At 48.9% G+C, this 15,870-nt stretch overlaps 1 non-coding gene across 1 annotated transcript; it reads right to left on the minus strand.

Annotated features, from left to right (window-relative positions):
• Positions 1–1,307: 1,307 nt before the first annotated feature.
• TRNAQ-CUG (transfer RNA glutamine (anticodon CUG)) lies at positions 1,308–1,379 on the minus strand. The gene has a single exon. It is a non-coding gene; the product is annotated as a tRNA-Gln (tRNA).
• Positions 1,380–15,870: the final 14,491 nt, after the last annotated feature.

Here is a 15,870-nt window from a genome sequence, read left to right on the forward strand (position 1 = left end):
AAGGCAACTTCACTTCTTTAATATTAATGAAAAATAAAGTGACTCTTACAATACATCTTGTTTGTTTCTATACTCACTATTAAAACAAACCACTCAAGTTTATTTTATTAAAGATTCCACTAGGTAGCGATAAATTATATTGTTGGATGAAACGTGCTTACGTATGATGACGTAAGCACGTATGATGACGTAAGCACGTTAGGGCTTGCCCTCCCGGAAGCCATAGAGAATGCATTGGAGCGCCCCCGTTCGAAAAAAAACATCTTTGAATGTAAGTCTATGGGGCCACTCGGGGCGATTCTCAGCCAGAGTGAAATCGCCCAAAAAGAGGCAGTACTCCACAGAACGTGACATGACGCTGATTGGACTATATCCAGAGGCTGACAGTGACGGCTAGCGTGACTCTGTGGTTGAATGACATTGGTGGTGCGTCGCCCAATCGCCCTAATGAAGAAACCGCCCCTGCTCAAGACTAAATCATGCGATCTGAGTTCAACCCCCGGCTAACTTCGACTGAGTTTTGCAACTCTTAATTTCACAGTTTCTTCATCAATAAAATAGTGAGTTAAGATTTTAACGGTGAAGATGATCGTGGCAAGCATCTACACTATGGGGACCTCATTTGCCAGTAAAAATATGATAATTGGTTCTTTACCCTTCTATCTGGCAACAAAACTGACACAAAACTGAATTCATTTGAAAAAAGGTGTCAGTTTTGTTGCCAGATAGAAGGGTAAAGAACCAATTATCGAAGATGATCGTGTTTTTTGTTTCTCTAAGGCAGCTTGATTTCCCAGTCAACAGTGGGAAGGACATGAGCTCGCTTGAATCTGCACTCACCGACCTGCACCCCAACACTGTGCTAGAGAGTGGTGTTTGGCCACGATCTCAGCGGGCCCGCCTCCCTGATGCTCTCTCCTGTTCAGTGAGGAGGTCACTCGGCAGAGGTCGCAAACGGGTTTTGATTCCTTACCCGTACCCGGCCGTACCCGTACCCGGCCGCGTACGGGTAGGGTACGGGTATCGGGTACCTGATTGCGACCTCTAGGATGAAGCCATGTTGCAGGCGTGGGTGGGTTGATTCTAGGAACTTGAATTGTGAGAAGAGACAAGACGTTGGGAAATGAGTGACAAACGGTGACTCACCAGTATTATTATTTACATTAATTATTTTTTTAACCTACGTGACTTTACCGAAAAACCTAAGAGTATAACAAAAACTTAACTTGGAGCTTTCGTGACTGCAGGAATTACTCTTTGGTTCTTTCGGTCAAGTCACGTATAAAGAGAAAAAAATAATTATTTGTAGGTCCCACCGAGATTTGAACTCGGATCGCAGGATTCAGAGTCCTGAGTGCTAACCATTACACCACGGAACCCCCACGTAGAGCTGCCTCATTGCACAACCTCTTGGCAGCAGCTGCTGAGCCCAAATTTAGAAAAGTGTTTTCTGAGAACCGAGCCATCTGCACTTGCTCCTGACACCGCATATCCTTTCTGTACTGCCATCTCCTGGCCAGTTTCACAAAGATAATTCATTTTAATATCAAACACGTGAAGGGGCATTACTTTTCCATGAATTCATTTGAAAACGTTAACTCAAAATTTTTGTTATTTTATTGAGTTTTATTTTGAGTTATTTTTATGGAACTCTCCATTTAAAACGCTACTAAAAATGTTTACACCTGGCACAATCACAGGGGCTACCAACAGAAACCGCACGTGACATGAGTGCACACTCATCAAGAAATCAACGCACTCACCATTGGCTCCATCCCTCGGGTGCTATTCAGAAAAATATTCAATTAGTCCAACGTGAGATGATTGTCTCTTTGCAACCCTTGAATCTTGAGTTCAAGTTTCAGCGTGACCTCTTGGTTTTATATTTTACGCTAAGTTCAAAAAAAGGTTGGATTTTTAATTTAAATCTAGTTAAGTCTTGCTGGATCGTGATAAAGTGTCACTCTTTTCGTCTTGATAATTGGTTTTTTACCCTTTTATCTGGCAACAAAACTGACACCTTTTTTTACGAGGAGTCATGTTTGCATAGACCACAATACCTGCAGTCATAATGCAAACAAAAAACACAACTCTGATAATGTATGTGCACTGTCCTTGAAGTTGATTGGTCCACACCCGAGACAGCTTTCCTTAGAGTCGAGTCTCACATGTGGGTTGGACCAGATGACGCCAAAAGGCGTCTTCTCGAATTAGTTCAACGCAGTAAGCCCCCTTTTGACGTGCTAATATATTCCTGACCAGGAGATGCCAGTAGAGCAATGGGTTACATCTAAATGTGTTGAGCTTTTGAGTCTTACTCCCTCCGATCTTGTGTTTTCTCCAGGCTCTCTGGTGTCCTCTCACTTGCCAAACAACAACAACAACACGATTGGCCACAACATTCATTTGCTAGGGGGGGGGGTCTTAGTTCAAACTTTGGTGGTGCCTGAGAATAGTAATGTTTCACAGCTGGAGTTCGACATTGCTCTGTAAAGTTTCATTAATAACCGCAATAACTTTTTCTGATTAGAACCTTTGGCGGATTAATTACTAGCATTGGTTCGTCCTCAAGCACTCGTCAAAGAATCAGGATGTAAACGTTTGCTACACTTAGGCTGAGCAACTTCTGCCAAAAGTTTGTGGTGTCAGTGGTGTCGTGGTTAGCACTCAGGGCTTTGATTCCTGTACCCTGGTAGCTGAAATTGCAATGAAACCGGCAGTAATGTATTTTATTAACATAATGTAGCTCGAGACACTGCCGAACAGAGATCACATTGCATGGCGATGCGCTGTGATGGTCCTGTGATGTAATGGTTTGCACTCAAGACTAAATCATGCGATCTGAGTTCAACCCCCGGCTAACTTCGACTGAGTTTTGCAACTCTTAATTTCACAGTTTCTTCATCAATAAAATCGTGAGTTAAGATTTTAACGGTGTAGAATCTAGAAGCATCCAGCAGCATCCCACTACACCGAGGCGGCAGCCGTAGAACCGCGAATCCCGACGTCGTTCTGTTCGCCAAAAGCCGCGTTGTGTTCGATTCGCGTCGTCAAAAAAGTGTGTTCCCTAATACACGAATCGCCGCGTTGTATCCGATTCGCGGTGTGAACACACGCGCCATAGGAGGACAGACTTCTCCATTTTCCAGCAATGAGCCCCCCCCCCCCGGTTTAATGAGCGTCCTGGTCGCCCCCTCTAAGTATAACAGTGCGGAATGCGCACGGTGACATGTTGCCGACGTGGTGGTTGTGGTGAAGTTGGTGGTGGTGTTGTTCAGAAACTCACTCAGACACACACACACACACAGAGACACACACACACAGAGACACACACACACAGACACACGTACACAGATACACATACACAGATACACACACACAGAGAGACACACAGAGACACACAGACATACACACAGATACACACACAGACACACACAGACACACACACAGATACACACACAGATACACACACAGACACACACACAGATACACACGCAGATACACACACACACAGACATACACAGACACATACACAGATACACACACAGACATACACAGATACACACACAGATAAACACACAGACACACACACAGATACACACACAGATACACACACAGACATACACAGACACACACACAGATACACACACACACAGATACACACACAGACACACACAGATACACACACAGACACACACACAGATACACACACAGACATACACACAGATACACACACACAGATACACACACAGACACACACAGATACACACACAGACATACACACAGATACACACACAGACACACACACAGATACACACACAGACATACACACAGACACACACACACAGATACACACACAGACACACACACAGACACACACACAGACACACACACACAGATACACACACAGACACACACACAGACACACAGATACATACACAGACCTTCTGCAGTGATTGGAGCTCTCTGATTGGTCAAAGCCAACGCCTTACAGCCAATCAGGTTAGGTCCTTCTTACCCACGTGATGCGGGATTTGTTTTCCCGCTAATTTTATTTGGCTCCTCCTTCTCGCCCCTCCCCGCTCCGCCTTTGAGCCAATCAGATTAGGTTCCCCCTACCCACGTGACGCCCCTCCCCGCTCCGCCTCGGAGCCAATCAGATTAGGTTCTCCCTACCCACGTGACGCCCCTCCCCGCTCCGCCTCGGAGCCAATCAGATTAGGTTCCCCCTACCCACGTGACGCCCCTCCCCGCTCCGCCTCGGAGCCAATCAGATTAGGTTCCCCCTACCCACGTGACGCCCCTCCCCGCTCCGCCTCGGAGCCAATCAGATTAGGTTCCCCCTACCCACGTGACGCCCCTCCCCGCTCCACCTCTGAGCCAATCAGATTTGTTTCCCGCCTACCCACGTGGTGCCAGCCGCCATCTTGAGAGTGGTGAGGGCGATTTTTGATGTTTTTGTTTCAATTTCGGTGTCGAAATTAACGATGATGACGACCCCCCAGAGGCACGAGATCGCCTCTCGTGAGGGAAAACACGAGGTAAACAATGTCCTCCAATGTCCAGCCCGTGATTTGCAGATGGTTTACAGGTGCAGTGTTGAGTCTATGGTGCAGTGTTGAGTCTATGATGCGTTGTTGAGTCTATGGTGCAGTGTTGAGTCTATGGGCAGTGCTGAGTCTATGGTGCAGTGTTGAGTCTATGGTGCAGTGTTGAGTCTATGGTGCAGTGTTGAGTCTATGGTGCAGTGCTGAGTCTATGGTGCAGTGTTGAGTCAATGGTGCAGTGCTGAGTCTATGGTGCAGTGTTGAGTCTATGTGCAGTGTTGAGTCTATGGGCAGTGCTGAGTATATGGTGCAGTGTTGAGTCTATGGTGCAGTGTTGAGTCTATGGTGCAGTGCTGAGTCTATGGTGCAGTGCTGAGTCTATGGTGCAGTGTTGAGTCTATGGTGCAGTGCTGAGTCTATGGTGCAGTGCTGAGTCTATGGTGCAGTGTTGAGTCTATGGGCAGTGCTGAGTCTATGGGCAGTGTTGAGTCTATGGTGCAGTGTTGAGTCTATGGGCAGTGTTGAGTCTATGGGTAGTGTTGAGTCTATGTGCAGTGTTGAGTCTATGGTGCAGTGTTGAGTCTATGGTGCAGTGTTGAGTCTGTGGTGCAGTGTTGAGTCTATGGTGCAGTGCTGAGTCTATGGTGCAGTGTTGAGTCTATGGTGCAGTGTTGAGTCTATGGGCAGTGTTGAGTCTATGGGTAGTGTTGAGTCTATGTGCAGTGTTGAGTCTATGGGCAGTGCTGAGTATATGGTGCAGTGTTGAGTCTATGTGCAGTGTTGAGTCTATGGTGCAGTGTTGAGTCTATGGTGCAGTGTTGAGTCTATGGGGGCAGTGTTGAGTCTATGTGCAGTGTTGGGTCTATGGGCAGTGTTGAGTCTATGGTGCAGTGTTGAGTCTATGTGCAGTGTTGAGTCTATGGTGCAGTGTTGAGTCTATGGGGGCAGTGTTGAGTCTATGTGCAGTGTTGAGTCTATGGTGCAGTGTTGAGTCTATGGTGCAGTGTTGAGTCTATGGGGCAGTGTTGAGTCTATGTGCAGTGTTGAGTCTATGGTGCAGTGTTGAGTCTATGGTGCAGTGTTGAGTCTATGGGGGCAGTGTTGAGTCTATGTGCAGTGTTGAGTCTATGGGGGCAGTGTTAAGTCTATGGTGCAGTGCTGAGTCTATGGTCATTCCATTGACAAAATACAAACGCTTGAATTTGTGAATAGTTTACCTCATGAGGGGCATGAGATGTGCCAGTATTCGTTGAGATGACTGTTTTCTTTTTCAGCGAGTACTTTAATGCTTAAAATGGACATCGTGGCTGGAATAAAATTGCATCTGTGCTTTGTAGAATTGCACCTTCTATGCGTTTGCTTCTGTGACCTCGCGTAGGGGTCAAATCTACAGAGCACGCTGCAAATTATCGATCCGAGACCCGCAACAAGAGAGGAATTGCGGGCAAGTTCAAGTTCATTTCAAGTTCATGTATTAGGTATAGAGCCGTGTGAGCCATTCGGCTCTTGAATCGGGTGCAACCGCAACAAACAAGAAACAAAAACATGAACAAAAAACATCTTAAAGTGACTATGTGACTGAGTGCAAACAGAAAATCCAAGAAAAAACAGCAAAATATTGCAGAAAAAAACACCGTACACCAACGCTGTGTGCAAAAACCCCAGTGGGATGCAAGTCAAACAACAACAACAACCACAAGACAACTTAGATTAAGGCCATCAGTCTAACTCTGTACATCAACAAACAAACATGGCCAAACCAAAAAAACTTTTCGAAATCACCAAAATAAAGCCATGAAAGCAATGCAACAGCAAGAAGTGGAAGACAATGATGGGGAATTTCTGATGAAGATCATTATCTGGATGATGATGGTGAAGATAAGTTAGTGGCTGGGATAAAAATACCGATTGTGTCATTTTGACTTAAAACTCTCGTGATTGCAGGAATAAAATATTCTTTGGTTCTTTCGGTAAAGTTACGTGGAAAGAAAAATAAAGTGAATAAAAGTATTAAAAAAAGCTTTAAAATATCGAATGTTGACTGTAGCCTGGTTCTTAAGCTGGGTGAGTGTACTGACAGTCTATAATGCAGACTGTATTGTAGAGTATACATTATAGACTGCCAGTACACTCACCCAGCTTAACCAGGCTACAGTCTACATTATAGACTGTCAGTACACTCACCCAGCTTAACCAGGCTACAGTCTACATTATAGACTGTCAGTACACTCACCCAGCTTAATAACCAGGCTACAGTCTACATTATAGACTGCCAGTACACTCACCCAGCTTAATAACCAGGCTACAGTCTACATTATAGACTGTCAGTACACTCACCCAGCTTAATAACCAGGCTACAGTCTACATTATTAAGCTGAGTGTACTGGCAGTCTATAATGTAGACTGCAGCCTGGTTATTAAGCTGGGTGAGTACTGACAGTCTATAATGTCGACTGTAGCCTGGTTATTAAGCTGGGTGATAGTAGGGGGTTGTTTTGCCGGACACCACCACCATTACCACCACTACTCCCTCCACTACCACCACCATTACACCACCACTTCTACCACCACCACTTCCACCATTACCACCACCACTACTACCACCACTACCATCACTACCAACAATTTGATACTCCTGATGATGATCCTGCTGTTCTGAGTGACTCACGCAGCCACCTATGGCTGCAGGGTTTGGAGGCACATGTTTATGTCGTTTATTGTGAAAATTCGGTCACAGATCACTGTTACATTGCTTTTATGGCTTTATTTTGGTGATTTCGAAAAGTGTATTTGTTTGGCCATGTTTGTTGGAGTACGGAGTTAAACTGATGGCCTTAATCTAAGTTGTCTAGTGGTGGTTGTTGTTGTTGTTTGACTTGCATCCCACTGGGATTTTTGCACACAGCGTTGGTGTACAGTGCTTTTTCTGAAATATTGTGCTGTTTTTTCCTGGATTTTCTGTTTGCACTCAGTCACATATAGTCACTTTAAGATGTTTTCTTGTTCATGTTTTTGTCTTTTGTTTGTTGCGGTTGCACCAGATTCAAGGGCTGACAAAACAACACTCCCACTACCATCACCACTACCACCAATACCACCACCACTACTACTACCACGGGAGATAGGATGTTTGTGTGCTGAATGCTGGAATCTGACCCCACGTCCTCCCCCCCCCCTCTCCAGCGGCTCCCCGGATGGCCTCCCCCAGCCCTGACCCCGGCCTCGGCCGCCACCGCCCCCTCCGAGAGGACTCGCTCCTCCCGTCTCGTCCGCGTAGCGCCCAAGCGCTACACGGACGACGAGTCTCACGCGGCGCCCTTCAAGGTCGCCCGCCCCGTCGACGGCGCCGCTGGCGGTGACGCCGCGGGGCCCGGGCCCACGCCGGGGCCCCCTCCCCGCCCCCCCCACCCCCCCCGCCCCCCCCGCAGTCGTCGTCGTCGTCGCCCCGTGACGTTCCCGGCGGCTCCCGAGGGGGGGCGCCGCCGGGAGACTCCGCTGGTGTCCCCCCGGTCAACGCCGACGTCGACGACGCCGCTGGGAATCGCCCCGGAGCGCGGAGACGGTGGCGGAGAGTCGGGGCCAGCGGGCGAAGAGGTGGTGGAGGAGGGGGTGGAGGAGGGGGTGGAAGAGGAGGAGGTGGAGGAGGTGGAGGAGGAGGCAGTGGAGAAGGCGGTGGAGGAGGTGGTAGACAAGGCGGTGGAGGAGGCGGTGGAGGAGGTGGTGAACAAGGCGGTGAAGGAGGAGGTGGTGGACAAGGCGGTGGAGGAGGTGGTGGAGGAGGTGGTGGAGGAGGCGGTGGAGAAGGTGGTGGAGAAGGCGGTGGAGGAGGTGATGGAGGAGGTGGTGGAGAAGGCGGTGGAGGAGGCGGTGGATGAGGTGGAGGAGGAGGTGGAGGAGGTGGAGGAGGCAGAGAGACGCAGGGAGGCCACTGTTCGACCGCGTGCGGAATGGGAGAGACAGATCAGCTTTTGGTGGCGGGGCCGGGGCAGGAGGGGGAGCGGAAGGGGTGGAGGAGGCGGAGCGAGAGGAGGACAGGAAGAGGTGGACGAGGTGGACGAGGTGATGGAAGAGGAGGAGGAGGTTTTGGCCGAGCGCTCGCCGCTAAGGAAGCGGCAGGAGGCGGTGGCGGTGGCGGATTGCCCGGCGGAACGGAATCCCGATCCCGCTCCGGGCTCCTCTACCTGCCGCTCTCCTCCGTCTCCTCCGTCTCCTTCGATGCCGGCGGCGCCGCCGCTCACAGACAAGCAGCGCCGGGCCCTGCGTGAGGCGGCATTGCACTTGTCCTCGCTGCTGGACGAGCCGCCAGCGCCCAGCGAGAAGCGCCGGGCTCGTCGTGGTGCCCTGACGACACGTCGACGGCGACGACGACTGCAGCAACAATATCAGCGGCAGAGATCGTCGTCATCGCCGCTGTCCGGCTGTTTGTCGTTGTCGGAGGACACGTCGTCGTCGTCGTCGTCTTCGTGGTCAACGTCAACAACGGCTACTGCCGTGTCGCCGGAGGTGGTGGTGGTGGAGGGTGACGAGGCGAAGGAGCGGAGGGACGACGACGAGGAGGTGGAGGTGAAGGAGGTGGTGGAGGGTGACGAGGCGAAGGAGCGGAGGGACGACGACGACGACGAGGAGGTGGGGGCTACGGGGGGCGTTCGCAGGCTGGTGCTGAAGTTCCACGCCAGCCGCCTCCAGCCGAGCGTCGACAGAGCGGGAGACGAGGAGGAGGAGGCGGACAACGAAGAGGAGGAGGAGGAGGAGAGGGAGATGAGGAAAAGGAGGAGGAATAGGAGGACGAGGAGGAGACTACAGAGATCACGCAGTGCAGCCGATGGCGGCGACTGCAAGTCGGGCGAAGAGGCGGAGGAGGAGGGTGAGGAGGAGGGTGACAAGAGGGCGGAGGAGGAGTGCCGGATTCTGAAGCAGATAGACGCCATCATGGCTGAGATACGCCAGCTGGAGAGGAAGCGCAGGGTGAGGGTGAGGAGGAAGAGATGAGGTGTAGGGTGGTGAGGAGGGTGAGGAGACTCCAGGGGTGAGGGCGTTGGGAGTGGCTCACTCGCTCACCGATGGGACTTTGTCCAGATCTTTCAAGGATTTGTGAGCTCCTCACACAATCCAAGACTTCTCCACAAATGTGGCTGTCGCCTGATGAAGCTGGTTGTAGTTACTGGCGACACGTCACGGTACTCAGAGTGTAGATGTCGTGGCGTCCTCTCACCGCCTCTCCTCACATTGCTAAGCTCCGCCTCGAGCCACGCCTCCTCGTGGAACCTTCCGGATGGTTCCCGCACACAGCAGCCACGAGCTCCACCCGTTGCCTTTGGCCCAGATGGAGCCCTTCCTTCTCATTGGATATTAGTGACCCCGCAGTGACTGTACAATTAGCCCTCGTGTTCTTAGGTTTTTTCGGTAAAGTCACGTAGGTAAAATAAAAATAAAATAAAAATCAGCTATAAGTTTATAGGTGATTTTTATTTTATTTTTATTTTACTTTTATTAATTGTAATTTATTATTTGTAATAATAAAAAGTAAAATTAAATAAAAATCAGCTATAAGTTTATAGGTGATTTTTATTTTATTTTACTTTTATTAATTGTAATTTATTATTTGTAATAATAAAAAGTAAAATAAAATAAAAATCAGCTATAAGTTTATAGGCGATTTTTATTTTATTTTTATTTTACTTTTATTAACTAGCTGTACTACCCGGCTTCGCCCGGGTCTTGGATACACGACGCCAGGCCGCCTTTGTCTCCCCAGTGGCGATGTTCATACGCCACAGCAGTTACTCTTTTTGAGGCTGAGTGGACCTAGGGTAGGCCCACGACCGGTTCAAATAATCGTCACCGGTGGTGGCCGTGAGCGGGAATGGAACTTGGGTGGCCGGGTTCGTAGCGCGGCGCGCTAACCACGACACTGCAATGCGTTACGCTTACACATGCGCGGGTCACATGACATATTTGACGTCACAGGTCAATTGGTGTACCAAAATATATGAATTATTGAGCTCACCCCCTCCCCTAAAAAAAGTGTATTTTGAGACTGTTTGCATGGTGTACAGTCTGCAAAGTAGCCCCATGCGAAATTTGCTGTTTGTTGCATGTCGGGAAATACGGTTAACATGTTGAACAGACACACATATTGACAACTTTGGCAATTCGCAGTAAAACCCGCCGTTGCACGGGTCCTCACGTGTTGTCTGAGTTGGAGGCTTTGTATTTTGTGGTTTGCATGTGCACGCGTTGCGCTTGTGGCGGGTACATAAGTGGGGACAGAGAAAGATGTTAAAGTGTATCGAATAATTTATTACGGAGTGTTATAAAAAGGTAAGTAAAGAGTGTGTTTAAGTGAAGTGTTTAAAGATAATTGATTACGGAAGTTTAGAAACTAATCAATGAGAGCTTGTGGGTACACAATGTTTTTCGTGATACCGCCAGGTGCGTAGACAAATACGTTTTTGGCGGATCCGACGCGAGAGCAGGCCACGTATAGTTGGCCGTGGGCAAAGCAAGGCGTTTGTAGATTGATCCCAGCAATTAGGAATGTTTGACCTTGAGATTTGTTAATGGTCATTGCATAAGCCAAACGAATGGGGAATTGCGTTCGCTTGAAGGGAAATGGGACATCTTCGGCAATAATGGGGATCCGTGGCAATAGCACTTCAACCCCTTTGTGACTGCCAGTCAACACAACTGCTTCAATTAAGTTTGGAAACAAAGACTTGACACAAAGTCTTGTACCATTGCAGAGTTTTGGAGCATTGAGATTTCGCAACAAAAGTATAGGTGCGCCAACCTTCAGCGTGAGTTTGTGTTGAGGCATGCCTGGCAATTCTTGAGAGTCAAGAAATTCAGTGGGAAAGCGTACTGCATCGTCATTTTCAAGTGTCTTGTTGAACGACTTGTACGTCACAGCAGGCTGTGGCAGCAACCCCAAAATATGAGCATTGATTGCATTGACATCATCGTTCCGGGGTGCCAGTATAGCTCGTGCACATAGCCAAGTGCACAAATCATCTCCCATAGGTTTGGTGGCGATATCAGGATAGACTTTGTCTTTTAAGTCGCTAGGAGACGACAACATATGACAAAAGTCGATAGGGAGTGTAATGTCATCGTTATGGATTGGCTGCATAGTCCCATTTCCAATGTGGAGTAATGTGTCGGCAAAACGTTGAGCCGACAAATCCCCACTGGTCAATAGGCGCATGTTAGTAGTCAACTTTAGCTTATCGACCTGGGTCCAAAGGCGGCTTTTCTTCAAGCACGCATGGACCTCATCCGCCATGGTTCCCCGGGTAATGATAGGCAGTGTCTGACGAAAGTCCCCTGATAAAATGACACAGACTCCTCCCATGACTTGACGGGGTTCGCGGATATCGCGTAAAGTGTCATCGAGGAGTTCTACAGCTCTTTTGTGTGCCATCGTACATTCATCCCAAACAATGACTTTGCAAGCACGTAACAATTTGGCAGTACCACTTTGGTTGGAGATATTGCAAGTGGCATCTTCACGTGTCAAATTGAGTGGTAGCTTGAATGTGGAATGAGCTGTGCGTCCCCCATCCATAAGAGTAGCAGCAATGCCAGAAGAAGCTGTTGCTAACGCAATATCTCCTTTGCACCGGACAGAGGCTAATATGGTGTTGATGAGGAACGTCTTCCCAGTGCCAGCAGGTGCGTCGAGGAAGGTGACGGAACCTTGTCCGGAGTAGATCTTCTCTATCAATGATACATATGCCGTATGTTGCGCAGGCACATTCTGCAATAGAGGCAGATTGTGGTCCACTAAATGTGAGAGAGCAATAGTATCGTAGTTCTGCTCCCGAACAATTTCAGCACAAAGGGGCACTGGAAGGTCTCGTCGAGGTGTATCCAGACCAAAGTGTTCCAACGGGCGGCCCGCCATAGACAAAGTGATGTTCTCTATCAAGATCAAAGCCTCATTAGTCATAGCATCGGACAATTTAAGTCCTTGGTCGTTGGACTCATTTTGATAGCGAAATAGAATGTCTTCAGCCATGTGATCTTTGTAAGCATCCCACAGGTCTCTCGCATTAGCTGGAGTATACGTAGTCAAAATAATAGCGAATAGATCTCGGATTTTTGACGGTCCTCGACAGTCTACTGCTTCTTGCATGGCCTGGTGCAAATGATGTTCGCTTTCCAGAAGGTGCAAACCTTGGCACGCTTGTTTAAACGTATCACAAAGTTGTCCATCGACCGTTTTAATGGAGTGAAAGGATGTTGGGCCTCTGACGTTAATCAAAAGCAAGCGGAGATAATAGCATTCCGTTTGGGACATATGAACGGTATAGAGGCGACCCAATGCGTGGTCCTTGCAAACGCCAGGCCAGCCTTCCACTGGTAGGCCCTTGAGACGACGGTTCCAAGTGTAGTTCTTCCAAGTGTAATACGACGGAATGTCAGAGTACAGTAGCGTACGCGCAAACTCATCGCTTTCGCAAAGTTTGAAGAATGCAGTCAACTTAGTATTGCGACGCACTTGAAGGACTTTGTCGACGTTGCCGGCTGTAAAATACACGCGTTCACCGTTTTCTAGATGCACATCAAGATGGACAACGGCAGGAAACCGATCATGGATGGAAAAGCTGAAGATTCTCCATATAGCCTCGTTGCTGCATATGTAGCGGCCCTGTTGAAACTGTCGAACCTCGTCAAAATTTGCCGTGCCTCCAGTGACCTCAAACACAGCTTGGTCGCTGCCTTTGTAGACATACTTGCAAATGTATTTGATAGCCTTCACAGACTGACAAAATTCGACATTGATGTGCGCATGGAACATTTTGCACAAAATCGGCGAATATGGCACAACATATCGGTTGTCGTACGTAAATTCTTTCCCACGGATAGTCTTTTTGAATGTATGACCACCATGGTTGGAATCTCGTCTTCTGTATAAAGGATACCCTTCTTTGTCAGTTTGTGTTTCGACAATGAATTGCCTGGGGTAGCGCTTGGAACAAACGCCATTTAGCATGCACGGTGAGGAAGGATTGTCCCTTCCGCATGGACCATGAAGCAAGTTTGTAGTGACAGTTGTGTACAAAGCAGGGTCCATGTTGGAATCTGGGATCTCAGCAGTGATAATGAGATCCACTTGATTGGGGCGTATTTTTGTAGCCAACCAAACCAAGATGTGCGCATGGGGTAACCCACGTTTTTGCCATTCCACCGAATACATGTGGCAAATGGTGTCACCAAATATTTTTCCCTTCCAGATGACTTCCATCATTTTTTTAAGCTTGAGACGAAAGACCCGAGCGATCACATCGTGACGATGTGTAGGTTTTTGGTTTTGGAATAGATGACGTTGTATTTCCTCCCACTTGGGGTTGCATGTGAACGTAACAAAAAGATCAGGTCGGCCGTACTTGCGCACATACGCCATGGCATCTTGAGCGTATTTGTGCATGTGTCTGGGGCTACCAGTGAACGTAGCAGGCAAGACGACACGTCTCCCAATTTGAGTAGGATCCGCGTCTGCCTGATTCATCGCGTCACACAAATGGAAGTAAGATTCACTGCGCAATTTTGTTTGGTTGTAACGGATAAAGTCCAATCGTTCAGATTCAATTTTGGCGTACATGTCGACCACGAATTGATGGAACAATTCACGATAGTACAGCAATAGGTTCTTAGTACCGTCGCGAATCATGAGCATGTAGCAGTAGAATTGCATACATGACACCTTTTTAGCGCTTTGCCCTCCGTTTTGATATATATCAAAGTGATAACCATCATGCCCGTTCCAAAAAATCAAGGGGTACTGCAGTGGATCATACGTTGGATTAAATTCGGAAATCCGCACCAGAACACCGCTTGATTTCTCAAGCACAATGTCCCTTTTCTTTCCGTTTTCTCCACAGATGATGACTGCGACGTCGGGTGCTGTTGGTGCGTTGTAGCGCCCACGATGTTCATCCCCAGGTGTTTTGTCCCCACGAATGATCAAGCGCTGGCCTGGTGTAGTCAAATTCCCAAGATGGTTTTTGAACTGCCGCACCAACTCGTTGTGGTCATTAAGCATGTCTTGAAGCATCACAACCACCTCACGGTCCTTGGACCGATCTCGTTCGTTCTGAACTGTGAAGCTCAATCGAGCATTGGTGGCGGTGTCGATACCATCGCAGAAATAAATCTGCAAGAACTGAGGATTATTATCAGCGAAAGGCAACAATGACCCTATTCTATGGTACACTTGACCCTTGACGCGAAACGTTGGCATAAAGCCCCCCTGATCCTTAACGTCTGCACCAAAGCTGGTCATCTGAAATGCAGAGTTAAAGCGCCGGATATTGTTTTGGAAATGCCGATCCAAGTCTCCATTCCCGTACAACAGTTGATTCAACGGCGAAGGGGGTTGTGGCAAAGCAGGCAATACAACCTTGCCACTTGCACAACATAGACCCTTGGGTTCTCCTGCAAACGTTAAAGCAGTGCATTGGACACACCGCTTGTCCATGAGACTAAGTTGGAGAACGCGCATATCGGCATATGGGTCGTGGGGTGAATAGACGAATGCCGCGCCAATTAGGTCTCGATAGTTTGTCGAGACCCGGACAGCTCTGCGCTGCGCATCGTCAGCGCGTGGTGTTGAGAGTTGGCGTTCATCTTCATTTTGCCGTGCCACGGCAGTTGCCTCGCGATCCACTCGGCGTCGCGCTTGACGCTCTTCGGTGCTTTCGTTAGAACGTGCGGCCGACATAACTTCCCGGTTGCGGAGGCGTCGCGCGTCGCGTTCTTCAGCGGTTTCGTTAGCACGTGCGTCCGACGTCGCCTCGCGGTCGCGGTGGCGTCGCGCCTCGCGTTCGGGGGTTTCGTTGGCACGTGCGTAAGACATGAGCTCTCGGTTGCGTTGGCGTCGCGCCTCGCGTTCATGGTCGGTTTCCTCGGCACGTGCGTCCGACATGAGCTCTCGGTTGCGTTGGCGTCGCGCGTCGCGTTGTTCCTCGGTTTCCGCGGCACGTGCGTCCGACGTAACCTCACGGTTGCGTAGGTGTCGCGCGTCGCGTTCTTCGGGGGTTTCGTTGGCACGTGCGTAAGACATGAGCTCTCGGTTGCGTTGGCGTCTGGCTTCAAGTTGTTTTGCAGTAGCTTGGGTGCGCAAACGCGCCTTGGCAATTGCTTTATTGTGGCGGCTTTGTTGCAAGGCTTTAGCCGTTTGCGCCGCATGTATAAACGCCGGCCGTTGACGTTTTAGCTTTTTTTGTTGTTCGGTCATAACGCGCTTTGGTGCAGGTATGGAGGGTGCTTCGTCGGTGGTTGTACGGGCTTTTTTGTTGGCTTGTTTAGTTGTCGTGGTTTG

This window comes from Lethenteron reissneri, unplaced genomic scaffold, assembly GCF_015708825.2.
Source record: "Lethenteron reissneri isolate LAM-NWPU_2019-01 unplaced genomic scaffold, ASM1570882v1 scaffold_1449, whole genome shotgun sequence".
In the NCBI taxonomy this organism is placed as follows: domain Eukaryota; kingdom Metazoa; phylum Chordata; class Hyperoartia; order Petromyzontiformes; family Petromyzontidae; genus Lethenteron; species Lethenteron reissneri.